We start from the raw sequence: 19,755 nt of genomic DNA on the forward strand, positions 1-19,755 counted from the left end.
ATATCATGAAAGCTCTTTGAGGGCAGGGACACATCTTATCCTGTTGTCCCTAGATCATCACTCAGTGCCTTGCCCAAATGAAAGATCAGTAAGTATTTGTTTGTGAAGTGGCCCATCTGTGCCATATGCTTTCACAAAGTGAAGATTATGAGCAGACAAGAGGCATAGTGTGACAACAGGCGGGCAAGATGGAATAGGTAACAGATCTAGGAACACGAGAGAGAAAAGTCAACTAGCTACACCATTCACTCGCTTTCCTCCAAGATGTATTTGTGAGTTGATCTGAAGTCAGTAATGACACTTAAGGCCCTGAGAATCAAAGTGAGGGCCGCACCGTGCTGCTGGAAGAATGCTGGCTTCAGACTGAATGTCTGCCCACCTGACTTTCAGAGGGCATCTAACTGCCATGCACCTTATCCTCCTCACCTGTGAAACAGAGATGACATACATGCCTTCCCTTTGCACCGGCTTGTTGTCAGAACTCATGAGGTCACCAGGAAAGTGATCTGGAAGCTCAGAGTTCTTTTCCTCATTATTGCATCAGCATCACGTGGGAGGTGGTTAGAAATGCAGGACCTCAGGCCCCACCCTAGACCTCCTGAATCTGAACCTGCATTTTAACAAGGTCTACAAGCAGTCTTCATGCACGTGAACCATTTCAGAAAGTACTACTCTAAGGAGCTAGAGAATATAATATACAATTGTTCATGAGGTCTGGTGTGTATGTGTTGGGGAAAATGGATGTGGACTCGGTCCTGGTGACTGAGCATTGGAAGGGGAGCCAGACTGTGAACGGAAGGGTGCTCACAACCAGCCACTGAACTGGTGAGGTAGGAAACAAGGGACCTCTTCTGTTACATAAAAAATGGTAGGTGGGCTGATCCCTCCGACATGTGTTCCCTTGACGCCAACTTTGCTAAGTTCTTTACCCTGTCCTTTTCTCTCATCAAAACTTATCTATATTGTGTTGTTCTTTCTCAACAATCCTTGCCTCATGAGAGTTAGGTAATATAAAATAAGGACTTAGTATTAGGTAGTATCTCAGAAATTTGCATGATGTGAAAGATCTTCCTGAGATAGAATTTTCAGCCCAAGAGTTAGGTGGGTAGTAGAAAATTTAGAGTGCCAAGGAAGACCCAAAGGGCTCATTAAACAATACCATGTTGAGGATTGTGGCTGTTAATGACCAGAACTTTGTGTATCCCAGAGTGGTAGGATGAGGGTAGGACTAGTGGATTTGCATTCACAGAGGGCAATAAGATTTTGAGAAGTGGCTAGAGGAAGGTTGGAAATGATCTCGATCATGAGAGTGACTATGCATTACATACCTACTGTGTGCTGGGCAGTCTGCTGCACATTAGACCTTTGCAAATATTATCCCATCTCATCCATGCTTTAACTCTATAATCCTTATTTTATAAGCATAGCAGCTGAGGTTATAGAACTTGCACAAGGTCACACAGCTAGTGTCCAGTGGAACCAAAATTGGAACTCGAATTGGATGGATGGCAGGGCTAAAGAAGTACCTCTGGATATCTAATTTTTGATGCCATAAGCACACATATAAGAAAAATTAGAAGGACTGGTGAGGACAAAAAATTCCCCCCTCTGTACTTTTATTTCTGTGTGAGACAATAATATTTCATAGTGGGAGTCAAGATTTTGGATAGTAACTAGGATACTCTTTAAATTTTATCCTTGAGTTTGTACTTGCAAAATGAAACCCCAAAGTATTACCACTTTCATCAAAACTTTGTTTTGTCTTTTGCTGAATTACAAATAGTTCTTGTATGAAGACATCATGAGGGTTAATTGAGTCTGACCTGGAAGAAAATGCCTACATGTTTATATGAAAAGGTAAGAAGTTTTGTATTCATAAAATTCTATCTTGTAGAACAAATTGTACATTCTTTCTTTATATGTTTTAACAGCAGATTCTAAAGGACAAATAATTTTAAAGATTTTTGAGCTTATAGAGTTAAGAAAGGATAGAGCACTAGTGTATGCTTTTTAACAATTTTTTGGGAAAATTACAATTTTATGCTCTTGTGTAGGTATACACACATTCTACCAGATACAGGATATAACAATTTTAATTTCAGAAGACCAAGACTTTGGAATGATATATTAATATATTCCATAATAACAGTCCTTGAATTTACTCTCCTTGGTTTCTAGGAGTTCCAGTGTTAGGGGCTGAAACACACATGATGTTCTTCCCAACCATCTGGGAACACAGATGTTTAACTGCTATCTAATAGGGGTCACTTAAAAAAATAAGTGGGCCAGAGCAACAGAAAACCTTTTTTTGCAAATATAATATTAGTGCATCTGTTCTAAGGACATCATTTAATTCTCTCTAGCTATATGCTACAATGAAGGCAGAGAAGATTTAAATTTATAGGGGAAGCAGGAATGTTTCAAAGAGTTAGGAGCGTGGATTTGATGTCAGCCACTGCTTCAAGCACAACCTCCACTGTCTATGGGAATTTATATAGGTCATTTAACCCCTAGTTATCCAATAAAATAGTGACAGGAATGGCATCTGTACAATGTGGAAAGGATTACTGGGAGAACTGGAAGGGAGGATGCATGCTAAGCTTTAGCACAGGACCTGGCATATTACAGTTAAGAGAAAGCTGCTTTTACTGAAAACTGACAAAGGTTACAACTGATTATTTACAACAAGGAAAGGAATTCTGACTTCAGCTATATATGGGAGCTCTGGATGGAAACTGGGTGAATTAGCATTAGAATGATTGGAAAATGCTTTAGAACTTGGCCATTCTCAGCCCCTTTCTAGTTTCTGCTCAATTACTAAGAACTGTGGCTTTATACGGGGTCCTGTGAATTTCTTAAGGCTCAACAGAGGGGACTTCTGAAAGAAAATGGAGTTCTGGTAGATTTATTTTTTGTATTTGTGCCAAGCCCTTTAAGATGCCCTATAATTCCACCAAGAAGATTTTCGAAAGTTCTACCAGCTTGGAGAATCTGAACACCAATGTCTAGAGGATGATGGGAAATTTGATAACTAGACCAATGTGTAGTGGATCATGTTCCTGAAAGATCAGCAAAATCTTGGATCAGGCTGTGGTCTATACTTCTGTTCTTCATTGAAATCTTTCTGCTTTAAAGGCCAGCAGTGGTCTTCACTAGGAAGTGATTGAGTACTCTGTGGGAAAATGATAAATCACACACAAACCTTTTCATCTTCATATAATTATGGTTTAAATTGTATTGTTTATGCATAAAAACATGGATGAAATTGTGTCTTCTCAGCAGCTGGTTTGAGGATTTTTTTAACTGAGGAAATGTGGCCTTTGCTGAGAAGTTACATTCAACCAGCTGTGGAGTTGGAGCAAGTGTGGGGCTGGGACAAGTTTTCATGCAGAAGAAGGAAGTGACTTTACATTTATAAGAATCAGAAGCTGCAGTTGAGGCAAGGGGCCAAGAGAGATTGAGAAGCCACACGGGGGTGGGGGTGGGATGAGAAAGAGGGAAACCCACTGGGTACTTAGAAAAGAGCCTGGATAGGAGAGACTGTCTTGTGGGGACCTTTTTGAGATCATCACGGTGGACTCTGAGGTAGAAGCATCCTCTTTGTCTCACTGAAAAACTTCCACAGAATTTACATTGCTCTCCAGTGCTCACAGTTTAAGCAGATTCTTTTTTGGAGAACACAAAAAGCTACTGAGGCTGCCTCAAAGTAGACATGAGGGGAAAATGGAGCCTGTGTGGGAGGAAAGCGACATATGGTGCCCATAAGTGGCACATGCTAATTGTGGAGAAATGAGAAAATATGGGTGAGCAAAAGAAAAGAAAGGAATCGTCCAGATTTATGCCATCCCGAGACAGCTATTCTTAATGTGTTGATGGCTTCTGGTCCTTGTTCTAGATTATTGTGCACATTTGTGTTGTTCTATTATACTTTTCTTAAAAGAAAGTGCGATCCATGCAGTAAATACTGCCTTCCAACCTTTTTCATGTGTCTAACAATATGCTGAGGCCATCCCTCTAACAGCAGGGTGTTTCTGGTAGAGGCATGTAGAATACTCATGTGAGAAGTACTGGTTTCCTGCCTGGTGCTCTCACCATTACTGGTCTCATCTTATCCTGGTGGCTAAATCCTAAATAGGTATCTGGTTATTTCCTTCAGGTAAATTTTCCCTTCTCTGCTTCTTCCTCTCACCCTTTCATTCATCTGTCCGTCAATGAATGGCTGCTGTCTGAATCTGCTTGGGCTACTGTAGCAAAATACCAGACTGGGGGACTTAAAATGCAGATATTTATTTCCCAGTTTGGGACACTGGCAAGTTCCAAAGAAAGGTAGTGGCAGCTTCAGTTCCCGGTGAGAGTTTCCTTCCAGACTTGCAGACAGCTGACCTCTCTCTGTGTCCTCACATGACAGAAAGAGAGAGAGAGAGAGAGAGAGCAAGCCAGCTCTTGTCTCTTTCCCTCTTTCTGTAAGGAAGACCCTAAAGACCTCATCAGACTTAATTAACTCCTGAAGGGCTCACCTCCCCATAATATCACATTGAGGGGTAGAGTTCCAACACGTGATTTGTGGGGTAGACACAAAACACTTAGATCCTAACAACTGGTGAATGTTTCCTCAGTAATGGGCCCTGGTTGAGGTTCTGGAGATACAGATTTGTTGACCTCCTTATGGAATACACAGGCTATGAATCAAATGCAGAAAGAATAATTTAGGGAAGTCATGCAAGATTTCACTGAAGAAGTCATACTGGAGCTGGGATGCGAAGGATGAACAGGAAATAATTAGGGGAAGACAGAAAGGAAGAGGATCTCAGGGAAAAAGAATAGTAGGTGTAGAGACTTGGAGACAGGAAGGAAAATTCTAGAACAAAGGACTGAATGAAGATGAGTATTATGAAAGGAGACATGGCCAAGAGGTTGCCAAAAACTGCCGGTTCAAAAGGATCTAGTATTTCCAGGCCTTATTTTAAGTAAAATTGCCCTTAAGAAATGTTATATCACATTTAATTGTATTGCATTTGAAATATTCCATTGAGTTAAGTTATTCCAATGAGAAAATTTAAATAGAAAACTACCAGACTATGGATATGGTAAGGAGGAGTTTGAGTAAACCTGAATGAATCTTCAAGAACATATAAGAATTCCCACTTTAACAGTATTTGGGACTCCTTTAACAGCCCATAACTAAAAGCTCATCTGGGTTGGGCTTAAAAGAGATACGCCGGTTCCTAATGAATAAACCAGCAGTGTGACTAGATGGGCTTAGTCATATTCGGTAGGTTCTTCCAAAGGACCATTTCGTCAGTCACCAATCCTGGGCCCAGTCTTTTCTCAGCCAGCAAAGTATGGCATCCACAGAGCAAAACCATGTGGATGAAAAGCAAGAATGCTATTGCTCGGTTGACAGAACTCCATGATATTGTTGGACAAGGCCCAGAATTAAAACACAATGTCATGAACACTTCCGTGATTTTTTGCCATGCTGACAATACCGGTGAGAATTCTAAGTATTATTTGTTGCTCAAATGTAGTATTTGGCAATCACTTTGCTTTGGCTTGGGAGGCCACTAGCCCACATTAGAGCGTTTGTGTGAATAGGAAAATGGCACCCCCTACGGCAGATGCTTGACTTAGTGATGTTAGAGGGCGTCTGTGTGAATTAGGAAAAGGTACACCTCCCTTTGCGCTCATCAGTGTAAGTCACACCAGGGAGTGCAGCATGGTCAGGGGACTGTTGGGAGGACTGGGGCTTCACTTGCCCCCCGCCCCCTGGAACCTGGGTGTCAGGCACAACCAACAAGAACACACCAATGATTTTGCTTTGCCTTAATCTCATTTTGATGTCAATAAGGGCTATGAGGCTGCTTGCCTCATCTTTACTTTGGTGATTTTTTAAAGCAAAAGTGAGGTGCACCTGGGTGGCTCGGTGGGTTAAGGCCTCTGCCTTCAGCTCGGGTTGTGATCACAGGGTTCTGGGATTGAGCCCCACGTCGGGCTCTCTGCTACTCGGAGAGCCTGCTTCCTCCTCTCTCTCCCTGCCTGCCTCTCTGCCTACTTGTGATCTCTGTCTGTCAAATAAATAAATAAATAAATAAAATCTTAAAAAAAAATAAAGAAAAAGTGGAAAAAAAAAAAAAAGCAAAAAAACCAACCAAACAACAAACAAAAAACCCCAGGCTTAAAAACCACCATTTTTCTTTTATTTGAGGTCCCAATATTTGACCCAGTACATTACCTGCCCTTATTGTCATACTGAGGACAATTGATCACATTGCATGAATAATTTCTTACTTCCACAGGAAAGTCAGCAGACTTGACCCATTTTTACTTATGATGAAGGAGACCATTAATTTTCAAGATTGCTCTTTTCTTACAGTGCTGAGTTACACTATGCTCAAAGCATAACTTTGCTTTACAGATGCTTTTCTGGCTTTTATCTTTCCATTTATTAGTGGTCTAGAAGGACCCCTATTTATGGCTCTTTATTGATGCTTCTAGGAAACTGGTAGCAATCTAAAGGGAATATACTAATACTATAGTAAATGGAATTGATTCTCTAATTTCCCTTTCTATTTTCCCATTGTTAGAGTATAAGAAAACAACCGATTTCTGTTCAACTTTTGATCCTGCCACATTGATTTTGTATCCTGCCACATTATTGAATTGCAGTATAAGTTCTAGTAGTTTGGGTGTGGAGTCTTTTGGGTTTTCCATATAAAGTATCATGTCATCATAAGATACCTGGGAATAAACCTAACCAAAGAGGTTAAAGGATCTGTACTCAAGGAACTACAGAACACTCATGAAAGAAATTGAAGAAGACACAAAAAGATGGAAAAGCATTCCATGCTCATGGATCAGAAGAATAAACATTGTTAAAATGTCTATACTGCCTAGAGCAATCTATACTTTCAATGCCATCCTGATCAAAATTCCACCAGCATTTTTCAAAGAGCTGGAACAAACAATCCTAAAAAACTTGCATGGAAACAGAAAAGACCCCAAATTGCTAAGGAAAAGTTGAAAAAGAAAAGCAAAACTGGGGGCATCACCTGCCTGATTTCAAGTTTTACTACAAAGCTGTGATCACCAAGACAGCATGGTACTAGCACAAAAACAGACACATAGACTGGTGGAACAGAGTAGAAAGCCCAGATATGGATCCTCAACTCTATGGTCAAATAATCTTCGACAAAGCAAGAAAAAATATACAGTGGAAAAATGACAGTCTCTTTAATAAATGGTGCTGGGAAAATTGGACAGCTATGTATAGAAGAATGAAACTCCACCATTCTCTTACACCATACACAAAGATAAAGTCGAAATGGATAAAAGACCTCAACGTGGGGCAGGAATCTATCAAAATCCTAGAGGAGCACATCGGCAGTAACCTCTTTGACATCGGCCACAGGAACTTCTTTCAAGATATGTCTCCAAAGGCAAAGGAAATAAAAGCAAAAATGAACTTTTGGGAACTCATCAAGATCAAAAGCTTCTGCACAGCAAAGAAAACAGTCAACAAAACAAAGAGGCAACCCACGGAATGGGAGAAGATATTTGCAAATGACACACAGGCAAAGGGCTGATATCCAAAATCTATAAAGAGGCCCTCAAACTCAACACACACAAAACAGTTAATCACATCAAAAATGGGCAGAAGACATGAACAGACACTTCTCCAATGAAGACATACAAATGGCTAACAGACATGAAAAAAGGTTCATCATCACTAGCCATCAGGGAGATTCAGATCAAAACCACATTGAGATACCACCTTACACCAGCTAGAATGGCCAAAATTAACAAGATAGTAAACAACAAGTGTTGGAGAGGATGTGGAAAAAGGGCAAACCTCTTACACTGTTGGTGGGAATGCAAGTTAGTGTAGTCACTTTGGAAGACAGTGTGGAGATTCTTTAAGAAATTAAAAATAGAGCTACCATATGACCCTGCAATTGCACTACTGGATATTTACCCCAAAGATACAGATGTAGTGAACAGAAGGGCCATCTGTACCCCAATCTTCATAGCAGCAATGGTCACAGTAGCCAAACTGTGGAAAGAACCAAGATGCCCTTCAATGGGCGAATGTATAAAGAAGATATGGTCCATATATACTATGGAATATTGTCTCCATCAGAAAGAATGAAAACCCAACTTTTGTATCAACATGTACGGGACTAGAAGAGATTATGCTGAGTGAAATAAGTCAAGCAGAGAGAGTCAATTATCATATGGTTTCACTTACTTGTGGAGCATAAGGAATAACATGGACGACACTGGGAGATGGAGAGGAGAAGTGAGTTGGGGGAAATTGGAGAGGGAGACAAACCATGAGAGACTGTGGACTCTGAGAAACAAACTGAGGGTTTTGGAGGGGAGGTGGATGGGGGGTTGGGTGAGCCTGGTGGTGAGTATTAAGGAGGGCATGTATTGCACGGAGCACTGGGTGTGGTGCATAAACATAAATTTTGGAACACTGAAAAAAATTAAATTAAAAAAAAATAAAGGGAACATACTTAGTTTTTGAAATTGTTTTTATTATTTATTAGTATTATTTTTAAAAGATTTTATTTATTTATTTGTCAGGGAGAAAGAGATCATAAGCAGGGAGAGCAGCACGCAGAAAAAGAGGGAAAAGCAGACTCCTCGCTGAGTGGGGAGCCTGACAATGGACTCGATCCCAGGACCCTGGGATCATGACCTGAACTGAAGGCAGATGCTTAACTGACTGAGCCACTCAGGCACCCCTTTGAAATCATTTTTTAAAATGATTTTAATGGCTACAGAACCAACAGGGAAAAACCCAAATGGTTTCCTAGGCAAGTTCTCCTCTCAAACCACTGTGCCCAGGGAAAATTATTAATGACAACAGGGGAAAATAGGGCAGTTCACTGAATCCATTTTCTCTTCTTCTGAATTGTCCTTCTCAAGTATACAACCTCTGTGCCAAATATCGACCCTATTTAGGCCAATCATTAAATCGGGCTTAGCACCAAATTTATAACTTTTCAAGAACACGAAGTGAGCTGGTTCTGGACAGATGGAAGATGTGCATATGAGCACGGAAACTTCTAGACACCCCCAATTTCATTAGTCTTCCCAAGGGCTTCTTTTGTGCCCTCTGATGCGACTTGAATCATTCTTTAGTAATTTAAGGGTATGTTCCTTCTCTCTTTCTAACACTGCCTTTCCACTTAGAGACATGATCTTTTTCTCTCACATCCATTTTCAAGATAAACAAAAAGAGGCTTCTTTCTCACAGTGTGCCAAGCTTTGCTGGCAGTCAAAACAGAGAAAGAAAGAAAAAGAAATACAACAATTATATAAAGGAGGAGGGGCGACACGAAAGAAGCCAAGAGCATGGGCATTGGGACGTGGTTGAGGAGTGGCACACATGCCAGGCGAGCTCAGGGGCTTGACACAGAATAGGGTTCGTCAATAATTTCACCCCACAAATACCCGATCTGTCTTGTTCTGGAAATGGTGACTGTGAGGCCACGCCGACAAGATATCCTACAGCCAGGAGCTGTCTTCTGTGAATTTATTTTCCTTCTAGTTAAATGGCAAGTAAAGCAGGTTGGGTTTAGGAAATTTGGGGTTTTGTCTCAGCTCTGCCATTAACTTGTGTTTTAGTCAGCTATTGCCTTAATTATGCTGCAAAACAAACCACCCCGAATCTCAGGGACATGCAACCGTAAGCATTCATTTCTGGCTCCCTGGACTGTGGCTTGGCGGGCACAGCCCTGCTTCTGGCTGAGTCTGTGGGTCAGCTGGGGTGGCCCTGCTTGAGGCTGTCAGTCAAAGTGAGGCTGACTCTGGGGTCTCTCATGCTGGGGTCAAGCTGAAGGGACGGCCGCTCTTCGGTGCATAATCATCTCATACAGGAGCTCAGAAACTCCTGAAGGGCTGATGGGAACATGCCATTCCTCGCATGGCCTATGCCGGGAACTGCCACCTTTCTTCCTCCACTGGCCAAATTAAGTCATCTGGTCGAACCTAACATCAAAGAAGGGGGTGGGGTGAGGGGAGACTACCTCTCCCTTGGAGTGGGGAGAGGAGTGACTACTGGCTGAACAAGAGAATTTGCCCTAACTTGATTTCAGGTGTAGCAACTGTATCTCTTCTTAAGGTTTGTGGAATAGGGCTTTGGACCACATAGGCAGGGAGAAATAGAGCGTGCCAGAGATCAGGTGAGGTAACAATGGTTATTAACTACCTTTATAAAAGTCAAAAGTAAATGTACTTAGTGATCTCCACAAAAATCATAATTTAGGTTGGGCATATTACGTTTTAAAGATTTATTTATCTATTTTAGAAAGAGAGAGAGAGCATGAGTGAGGAAGAGGGAGAAAGAATCTCGAGCAGATGCCACACTGAGGGCAGAACCCCATGCAGGACTCGATCTCATGGCCCTGAGGTCACTACCTGAGCTGAAATCAAGAGTCAGTCGCTTATCTGACTGCACCACCCACCAGCACCAGGTTGAGTATACTATTAAATATCAGAATGTCAATGAGAAAGTTGCCACTGGCTTTTAACCTCTTAAATGTTTCTGTTCCAGCCCACTGGAGAAGTAGACTTACTGAAGCAAAGGAGCAAAGCTCGCCAGTTTACCCAGTAGCAATCTCCCACGTCCACCCCAGGGTTTCTGATAGATCAGGGATCAGGGATCGGCGAACCCCGGCCCATAGGCCAAATCTATTTTTGTACAGACCAAATCTGTAACCTAAGGATGGTTTTCAAATTTTTCCATGCTTTCATTTAAGGAAGAAAATAATATTCTTTAATGTGTGAAAATAAATACAATACAAATTTCAGTTAAAGAAAAAATCCTTCTTAAAACCTCATCATGTTCCTCCATGTATGTATTATCCCCGCTTCTGGACTATAGGAGCGGAGTTGAGGACTAAGGGCAGAGACCGTAGGGCCAGGAAAGCTCAATATATTTACTCTATGTATACTGGCTTCTGACCAGGAACATTTGCCAGCTCCTGAACTCAACAATTCACCCAAATATAAGATATGGCCATTGCATATGTTTCTTAGAGGGTTTGAGGCCTAACTGTTCTGTACCATGAGGCAGAGAGGGGAAACACAGTATCTGATGGGTCCCTGTGCCTCCCCTGAATCAGCATCACCCTGAGAAAGGCGGGAAGCTCAAAGGCAGGGATCCCTGACTCTCCCTTAGCACTGAGGGAGAGGATAACTCAGATCTGCCCGCTTCTGTAATGAAGAAAGAAATACTGCTTTTTTGGCTGCCTGGGCAAAATTCTGTATTTTCCTCCTTGGGTGTTTCTTGACTCTGGCTGGGTTCAGTATCCAGCTACTCAGTGACCCATAGAGCACGCCTCCATGACGTCCCCGTCTATGTTTCCTATGGCATCATGAGTGATGCCAGAAACGGCTCTTAAAGTCTCCCCCTGGACACTGATTTACATTTCATGCTGGTCAATGCTGACAATTTATCTCCTATTGTTTTTCACATACATTTTTCTAAACCTCCGTAAGCTTAGATTTGGATTTAATTTTTGTTTTATAAAAACAAATGTCATCCCACAAGGGGAGATAGCTTTTGTTATAAATACACACGTGTCGGACTGTAAAACTTAATGAAATTCACAACCGAACGTTATAATAAAATGGCCTCGGGACAGAAACAGTCTGATCAGCCTCCAGTGAGTCACAGATGATTGGCTGGAATCGCACACAGGTGGCTGAGGGCACAAGGCCGCTGGAGTCTTGCCTCACAGCACACAGGGGACGTGCATTTTATGACCCAACTCTGCGTGCCCTGTCGTGCTTTATTGTTTGCATATTTCTGTTGAAACCTGCCCTGGCAATGTAGCTGCAGAGAAATTATAGTCTGCAAAACCACACTCATTAGAAGAAGTTAGCAAATATTTCATTGCCCGAGAAAGGACCAATTGATTTGCAAAGCAGCGTCCAGATGAGGTAACTCGAGTTTTGGGGGCCCTGACTGAGGTTTGCAACTTTGAAAAGGAGCACAAAGGAATGACTCCCCTTCCTCCTTCCTTGTCCTTAAGTCTTTTTGGGGTAATCCTGTGGGAGAATGGAAAGTATTTTCTGTAATTTGGATGACATGCTTTATTGAGTTGGACAGAATCATTGAGAAAGTGGACATGACTTTTAGTTAATGACATAGAAATATCTGAGTGGCTTTGGGGAGTAGCAGTATGGAGAGAGCTTCCCAATCTTTCATTCCAAAATTAAATCACGAGCTCTATTACAAATGTTGGGAGGTGTTGCAAGCTTCCTGAAATGATCTGGGGGCCCATTTACAGTACTTGGTTGTGTCCCAATGCTGAGCTAGCTGATGGTGGTGGGGTGGGGGGAGAGGGGTGAGAGGAGTACATTCTAAGAAAAATAATGCAGACCCTATCATGAGATTGACTGATGTTACAAGGGAAATGCATGGGACCATCAGCTACATGAGGCTAATGATGCAGAAAAATCTATCCAGTGTGAAAATAAATGCATAAATACTATTGCATTATTTTGAGAACAAGTAAATCACCTAGGTTTTTGGAATCTTAAAAATGGTGGTACCACTACCACCAGTAACCACTTCTAAGGGTATCTTCCACTCTTTTCTGGATGGCATTTAGATGACAGAATGGTTAAGAGCAGGCTCTGGAACCAGACCACCAGGGACTAAATCCTTACAGGTCTGCCCTGTAAGAGCTCTGTGACCTTGGGAGATTTATCTAGTATCTCTGTGCCTCTGTCTCCTTCGCAGAAAGAGATAATAATAGCAACTACCTGAAAGGTTACTGTGCTGATAACAGTAAGTTCATCCATGAGAAGAATTTCACACCGTGCCTTGCACATAGGGAATACTTCACTGATATTAGCTGTTGTTAATGTAATTATTTGGTGTATATGTTTGTACATCCACTTAGGACTCTACAATCAAAAAGTTATTTAAGAAGAAAGAGGGATGAGAACTAACATTTATTGCATACCATGGGCTAGGTCTTAGCTCATGACTTTCTGTTTATTGTCTTTTGTACTTCTTCTAATGGTCTTACAGTGGTACAGATGAGAAAACACATTCTAAAAAGGCAATGAACTCAGAAAGTGCCCATCGACTATACGTAGGAAAGCTAGTGTCAGCCACTTACTGATCTATGCCTGGTTAAAGAGCTTGAGCTTGGAGTTTAATTCCTGCCTCTGTCTCTTACTAACTGGTCTCAGACAGTTTAACCTCTTTAAACTTCATTTGCTCCCTACAAAAAGTGAATAATGATAGAAAGTACATCACAGGTATACCATCAATATGAACACCCGTCAGTGTACAGCACAGTATCTGGGACTTGAAAGATAGCGATTGGTGGCCACTAACCACAGGAGATGCGCATGCCTGTTGGGTCTGTATTTCCCCATCAGAACACTTATCATGTGGTTAGCCCATCCATTGTCACTATACCAGTGTGACCTGTAGGATAGTGGTTACCCAAAGTAGAGTAATTATCATGTGTCCTCAATTTCTGGGACAAAGCTTTTAGCTCACATCGGGTGTTCAATAAATACACAAAATGGTTGTTGAATAGCTAAATAAATCCATTTTTATATTTAAATTACTCATTCTTAGGTTTTCTTTGAGGGTATGAAAAAAGGCAGCATACATACAGTGGAATATTATTCATCCTTAACAGAGAAGGAAATCCTGCCACCCAAGGCTTCAGGGACTAACCTGGAGGACCTCGTGCTAAGTGGGAAAATCAGTCACAGAAAGATAAACACTGTAACGCTTAGATGCAGTATCTCAAATACAAATACTTATACGATGTATTTAAAATCATCACACTCCTAGAAGCAGAGAGTGGAATGGTGGTCTCCAGGGGCTGTGGGGAGGAGGAAATGGGGAAGAACTTTTCAATAGGTAGAAAGTTATAGTTATACAAAGTCACCCAGTTCTAGAGATCTGCTGTACAACATTGTGCCTACAGTTAATAATTGTATTACACACTTAAAAATTTGTTAAGAGGGTAGATCTCATGTTAAGTGTTCTTACTACAATATCACACACACACGAAAGCTAGTAGAACTGAAATTTTTGAAATAGTTCCCATTAATTTCAAGGAAACTTCACCCAAGAAAATTTTTCCAATTCCTTCCTTAATTTGGCTTGAAGAACTGACATTTATGGATGATCCTAATAAGTCTTGCAGCTCTTTGCAGAAAGAGGGATGGTGATAGAAACAAGAAGTCACGGCCTGCCTGGCACTTCAAGACTGCTTAGTGACACGGCACCATCACTACCAAAGTGCTACCACCATTAGCTCATTCTCCGTGCCACAAATGATACCAAGACCTTTCCAACAACGTCCTCTTTAACCCTCCCATCAACTCTTCGAATGAGAATTCTCATTTCTCTTTTCTCAGTGAAAAAGAACTGATGTTCAGAGAGTTCAAGTGACTTGCCCAGGGTTACACAGCAGGAATGTGTCAAAAGCATGGGCGGGGATGTCACTCTGACTCCAGAACCATTGTACACTTGCTGTCTCTCTCTCATCTCCCAATTCTGCGACGATTTATTGAGTACCTCCCATTAAGTGAGTAGGTATGTTTAAAGAAGTTAGAACAGTGTCAGAATAAGTGCAGTTATTCTAACTAAAACAGAATAAGTGCAGTGTGTTTGGTAAATCAGTAAATACGTAAGTTCTGAGCTTGATTGGAATAGAGCAAGGAGCAAAGCACATCACGATCCCTGCTCTTGGGGACTATGATGGGGGAGATCAGTGATAAACAATGAGCATAATAAGCACGCAGTAGAGTATGGCAGAAGGTCAGAAATGCTATGGGAGAACTCAAGCGCCCCTGTGAGATCCAGCAGGAATGTTCCTAGGGCTGGCTGGTTGAAGTATTCAGTGTGGTGGTCAGGGCAGCACTCAAGGAGAAGGTTCATGAGAGAAGGTTCCCTGTCTGAGGGAAGGTACTCCAACAGGGAACAGCTAGAACAAGTGACTGCAGGTGACTGAGGAACTGGAAGGAGGCCAGGGGGTCTGGGCTGGAAAAAGCCAAGCTAAAGTGGCAGGACATGGAGTTAGGAGAAGGAGGGGGTGAGGGTCGGTAGACACTCTGTAGGATAGCCCAGTCCTGGGTGCTTGGCTTAGCATCCCACCATCTGACCCCTACCGGCTGGTCTATTATTTGCAATTCTTGCTTGGGGACATTTAGAAGGTCTCAATAGCCACTTCCACAGTTTGACACCTGTGGGGGAGGGGCGGAGAGGGTTGGATAGAAAGCACAGGCGCCGCCGGCTGGTCAGCAGGGTCTGCTCAACCCAGGAACATGAGATCCGGCAAAGGGCAAAGGTGATGTGGGTGACTGCAAACCTACAGCATCTGTCCGCCCCGCACAGATAAAGGGGCTGAAAGGGTCTGAAAAAAAAAAAAAAAAAAGAAAAAGAAAAAAAAAGAATATGCAACAGAAGGAAAGGCTCTCTGGGAAGAATAAAAGGCTGAGCAACACCAAGATTGGTAAATAGGGGTGTGTGTGTGTGTGTGTGTGTGTGTTTAATTCAAATGAATCACTGTAGTAACTGCCTGCCATGAGCAGGTCATGACTGAGCACACAAGACAACTCTGTGACATGGAACAAAGTTTCAGGAATCTCAAAACACTAGAAAAGGCATTGACATTTGGAGTCAAGAGCAAAGATGGGCAAACTTTTTCTGTGAAGGGCCAGAGAGTAAGTTGGGCTCTGTGGGCCCTCTATGGCCTCTGTTGTAACTACTTAACTCAGCTGTTGTAGCAGGAAAGCAGTGGCAGACAAAGGATTCACAAGGAGGTGAGGCTGTGTTCCAATAAAACTTTATTTATAAAAACTGCGGTAGTCCTGATTTGGCGCATGGGCAGCACTTTGCTGTGCCCTGAGTGAGGGACTTACATTACTGTTAGTTCTGCTCAAATGCCTCCTCGCTCAGGGTCCCTATCTGCTGCCAGGACCATGTTAAGTGCTCCGTCTACTAAGCCTAATGGAATTCTTACAACACAAGTATTAAGATCTCTAGTTTGCAGATGAAGAAAGAGAAGCTTTGCTCAGAGAGGGTCAGTAAATTAACTAGGGTCACACAGTGATGAAGGTGCAGAGCTGAAAAGCCAGTCATGGGACACAATTCCTCATGGTGTGTTCTCTCTGTCAGAACACACAGAACCTCACAGAAAAGCGACACAGATAGTAATCGGATGTTTAGCCCTTTGTACCAGGCATGAAAAACCAAAGAGAATGAAGCTGAGATTTCAGTCACTGTGTATTGTAACAGTCACAATGTCCATTTTACTTCTGGGAAAGGAGAAAAAAAAAAAAAAAAGATATGTTTCTACTTTGCCTTCTTTGGCATGTGTGTGAAGTTCCCTCCAGAGATTTCAAAGCTGCTTGGCTCTGAGGTTCTGCATTTCTCTTGGAAACAATCTGTGCCTTTATGAATGCCAGAGGGGGCTTCTGGGCGGCAGAGGGATGGATCAAGGAACTCTGCCCTTGTCCTGAGTGACAGACGGGCAGACTTGAGAAGGAAGGGGGGTAGGGAGTGAAGTACAAAATTACTCCTTGAGTCCTGTGAACACTTCAAACTTGTACAGAAATAAGGCCACTGCCACGTCCTTCTCCCTGTGCTCTGAGAACATCAGCCTTCTTTCTGTCCACAGATTACATGCCAAGCTCTGTCCTGAATCATGGTCTCTGCTTGGAATGCTCACATGCCTGGTGTCTCCTGAGACTCAGATCTTGGACTCAGTCCTTTAATCTTCAGAGGAACTTTCCAGAGCTCCTAGTCTCCATGTGACAGCCTCAGGACTTTATCACAGTAGCCTCTACGTGTTCTTGTCTACTCATTTGTGTGCTTTAAATTCTCTGTTGATGAGATCACACACTCCGTAGAAACTGAGATCTTGCCTATTTTGTTCATCACTGCCACCAGTGCCTAAGCCAGTGTCTAGCATAGAGAGGGCATCTGGAGAATGTTTGCTGAATGAATATGTGATCGACAACAGCCATGAAGCAGCTACATGGAGTGTTTATTAACAGGCCAGCGCTGTCCTGAGCCTTCACACGCATTTTCTCACGAATCTTCTCAGCAACTCAGATTCCTCAAGGAATGCTGATTTGTCCCCATTTTACAGAGGGTAGAGGGGAGACCAGGAAAAGTGAGCCCTGCAGGCACACCGCACCACAGCTACGATTTTCACTCAAGCCCATCTGACTGCGAAGCCCCCATTTGCAAGAGATGGGGAAACTGGAAGTGTAACCACGCCTGTTCATGACCCTAAGGATAATTACAATGTTCTCACTACGGGGCAAAGAACGAGGACAAGAAAGGTAACAGAACCACACCAGCCTCAGTTTCTCAGAGGACCTACGCAACAGTGGAGGCATTCTCATCTGTGTCCAATGCAAAGAAATGTTCAAGAAGGAAGAGCAGACCGCCCGCCCGCACGTTTCCAAGGGAGTCCATGGGAGGGCACCAGGGCACAGCTTGTTCTGGCACCCCGGCGAGGCGGCACTGCTGTCATTTGGTCCAGCCGCATTCTCAAGGTGAGTTATTAAAGAAACAAGTTTCAGGGGGGAACTGGAAATCTCGCTGGGGAGCCCTACTCTCCACCCAACCTGGCGTGTCTAAATCCTGCTTTGGGTGTGACAGTCGTCGCCTCCGCCTGGTTGGGGGCTGGATTAAGAAGTGACACTTAATAAAGGCATCTCCAATTCCACCACTTCCATTTGGGCTTTTGGCACATTTGCTTCGAGTTTCCAGCTTTGATGTGGGGCCTCGTTCAGCCGGCTCTGGGGCTGGGGAGGGAGAGTGGCTGCAAGTAGGAGGTAGGAGGGAGCTTGGTGTTTGAACTGGCACAGTGATTGATTAACCCTTTCTGCAACTTCTCCGTTGAAAAATAGACGTCTTGGTGAAGCGGGCTCCAGATGGCCACAGGATGTAGGCTACATTTCCTGAGATGCTGATTTGGGGGGTTGTACGCCCTGTAACAGATTGAGTTTGACATGTGGCCATACGAACATGCGAACCCTGGGAAGACTGGTTTCCTGGAGGACCTTGGAGGAGTTTGGGAGTGGAGATTTCCTTCTCTCAGCAAATTTCAGTCTCAGGGTAGCTCTGGTTCCTGCACGGCACACAGAGCAATCCAAAGAGAAGGGACAAAAATAAACTCTCAAATAAAGCATACAACTTATTTTTGTCTTGGTTATTTGTTTTGCATTTTGTGGACTCCACTGTCAACTCCCAAGCCTTGAATACAACTGGGTTGAAAAGAAAGAAGGAAAAAAAAAGAAAGGAAGGAAAGGAACTGAAGGAAGGAAGGAAAGAAGGAAGGACACGGCAATACTAAATTTAGCCAACAGGCCTTCTAAAGAAGTTTATGAAACACAACCCTGTTGCCGTAACATTCAGTAAATAGAGCAGTATTTTCATTTTGGGAACATAATTTAATATTTTAAGGCAAGAGACACTTGTTCTTTTTCTCCCATTTATTGCATTATTCCCAACACACTTATTCTGGGGTAAAGTCAAAGGAAACCAGCTCTAGTCTCTTGCTTAAGTGAACAAGAAAGGAGTGTTTACAAACATGTTTTTAATCAGACTTGCTTCATTTTATTTATTGTTTTTGCCAAACATGTTGCTAGTTCTTTCGAGGAAGAGAAAGTACCACACGAAACATGATTGTGTTCTCTCTGTTGCTTTACCTACAGGTCCAGGCTTTACAGTTACCAGTTCTGAGAGTGGGGAGACTTGGTTACCTGCCATCGTGACACCCGTTTGGAACCCTGGAACTCTGGGACCGATCGCAGCCACCATGCCAAGCTCCTCACCCAACCCTTAAAACCAAAACAAAAAGCAGAACAAATATGCCTTCCTCCACTTCTTAAACATGTTTGTAGTGGGAAACTGGATGCAAATGAACAGAATGGCTCAGTATGGATGTGGGCATATGTTTAAAAAAAAAAAAAAAGCCAGTAAGACAAGGCATCGGTTGTTCGCAGTAACTCAAGCTGTGTTATTTGACCAGAGCAGATTCAGCCTCAGCTATCAGATAGGTGAATTTTCGCCAGGGCATCATTTCTTCTGATTGGTGCCAGAGAGAAATTGTTATGTCTATTAGGCCGGGGCAAGCTTGCTTCGACGCTGTCAGAATGGGGCTCAGCATTATGTGGATTTAGGCTGCCGTTCCCCCATGTCTCACCCATGGCAGACATCACTAATCGATGATGGCACTCTTTCCCACTGAGTCCACGAGGCCTCAGAAGCCTGTCGCTGTGAGGCACTGTGCAGTCAGTCAGTCAGTGTTGGAACTGTCCTCACATGAAAATCTACTGGGTCTAACTGCAGGGGACAAAACAGTGTCTTGCATTTTTGACAGCCTTCCGTTATCCCCAAATATTCCTCCTATTTATGCCCTCATGTAATTACTTCCCTTGAGTGCAGGCTAAACCTAGCACTTCGCTCTAACAAACAGAATATGGCAAAAGGGATGACGGGATGTCATGACCTCCTTTTGTCATGACAAAAGACAGTAACTTTCATCTTGCTGGCACTCTGCTCTTTCCCTCTCACTCTGAGGAAACCAGCTGCCATTGTGTGAGTAGCATCATGGAGGGGCTCAAAGGACAAGGAACTGGAGGAGGCCTCCCTGTGAGCTATTGGCTCACAGGGAACTAAGACCCGCAGTCCAAAAGACAGTAAGTGACTGAATTTTGCAAAAAACCACGTGAGTCATCTGGAAAGTA

At 42.9% G+C, this 19,755-nt stretch overlaps 1 long non-coding RNA gene across 1 annotated transcript; it reads left to right on the plus strand.

The window, feature by feature from the left end:
• The first annotated feature begins 832 nt into the window (after positions 1 to 832).
• On the plus strand, positions 833 to 18,849 carry LOC116873604. The gene is made up of 3 exons (XR_004383858.1): positions 833 to 868; positions 1,784 to 1,857; positions 18,721 to 18,849. It is a non-coding gene; the product is annotated as an uncharacterized LOC116873604 (long non-coding RNA).
• The last annotated feature ends 906 nt before the right edge of the window (positions 18,850 to 19,755 follow it).

Source organism: Lontra canadensis, unplaced genomic scaffold (assembly GCF_010015895.1).
Source record: "Lontra canadensis isolate GAN:19392208 unplaced genomic scaffold, GSC_riverotter_1.0 scaffold34, whole genome shotgun sequence".
In the NCBI taxonomy this organism is placed as follows: domain Eukaryota; kingdom Metazoa; phylum Chordata; class Mammalia; order Carnivora; family Mustelidae; genus Lontra; species Lontra canadensis.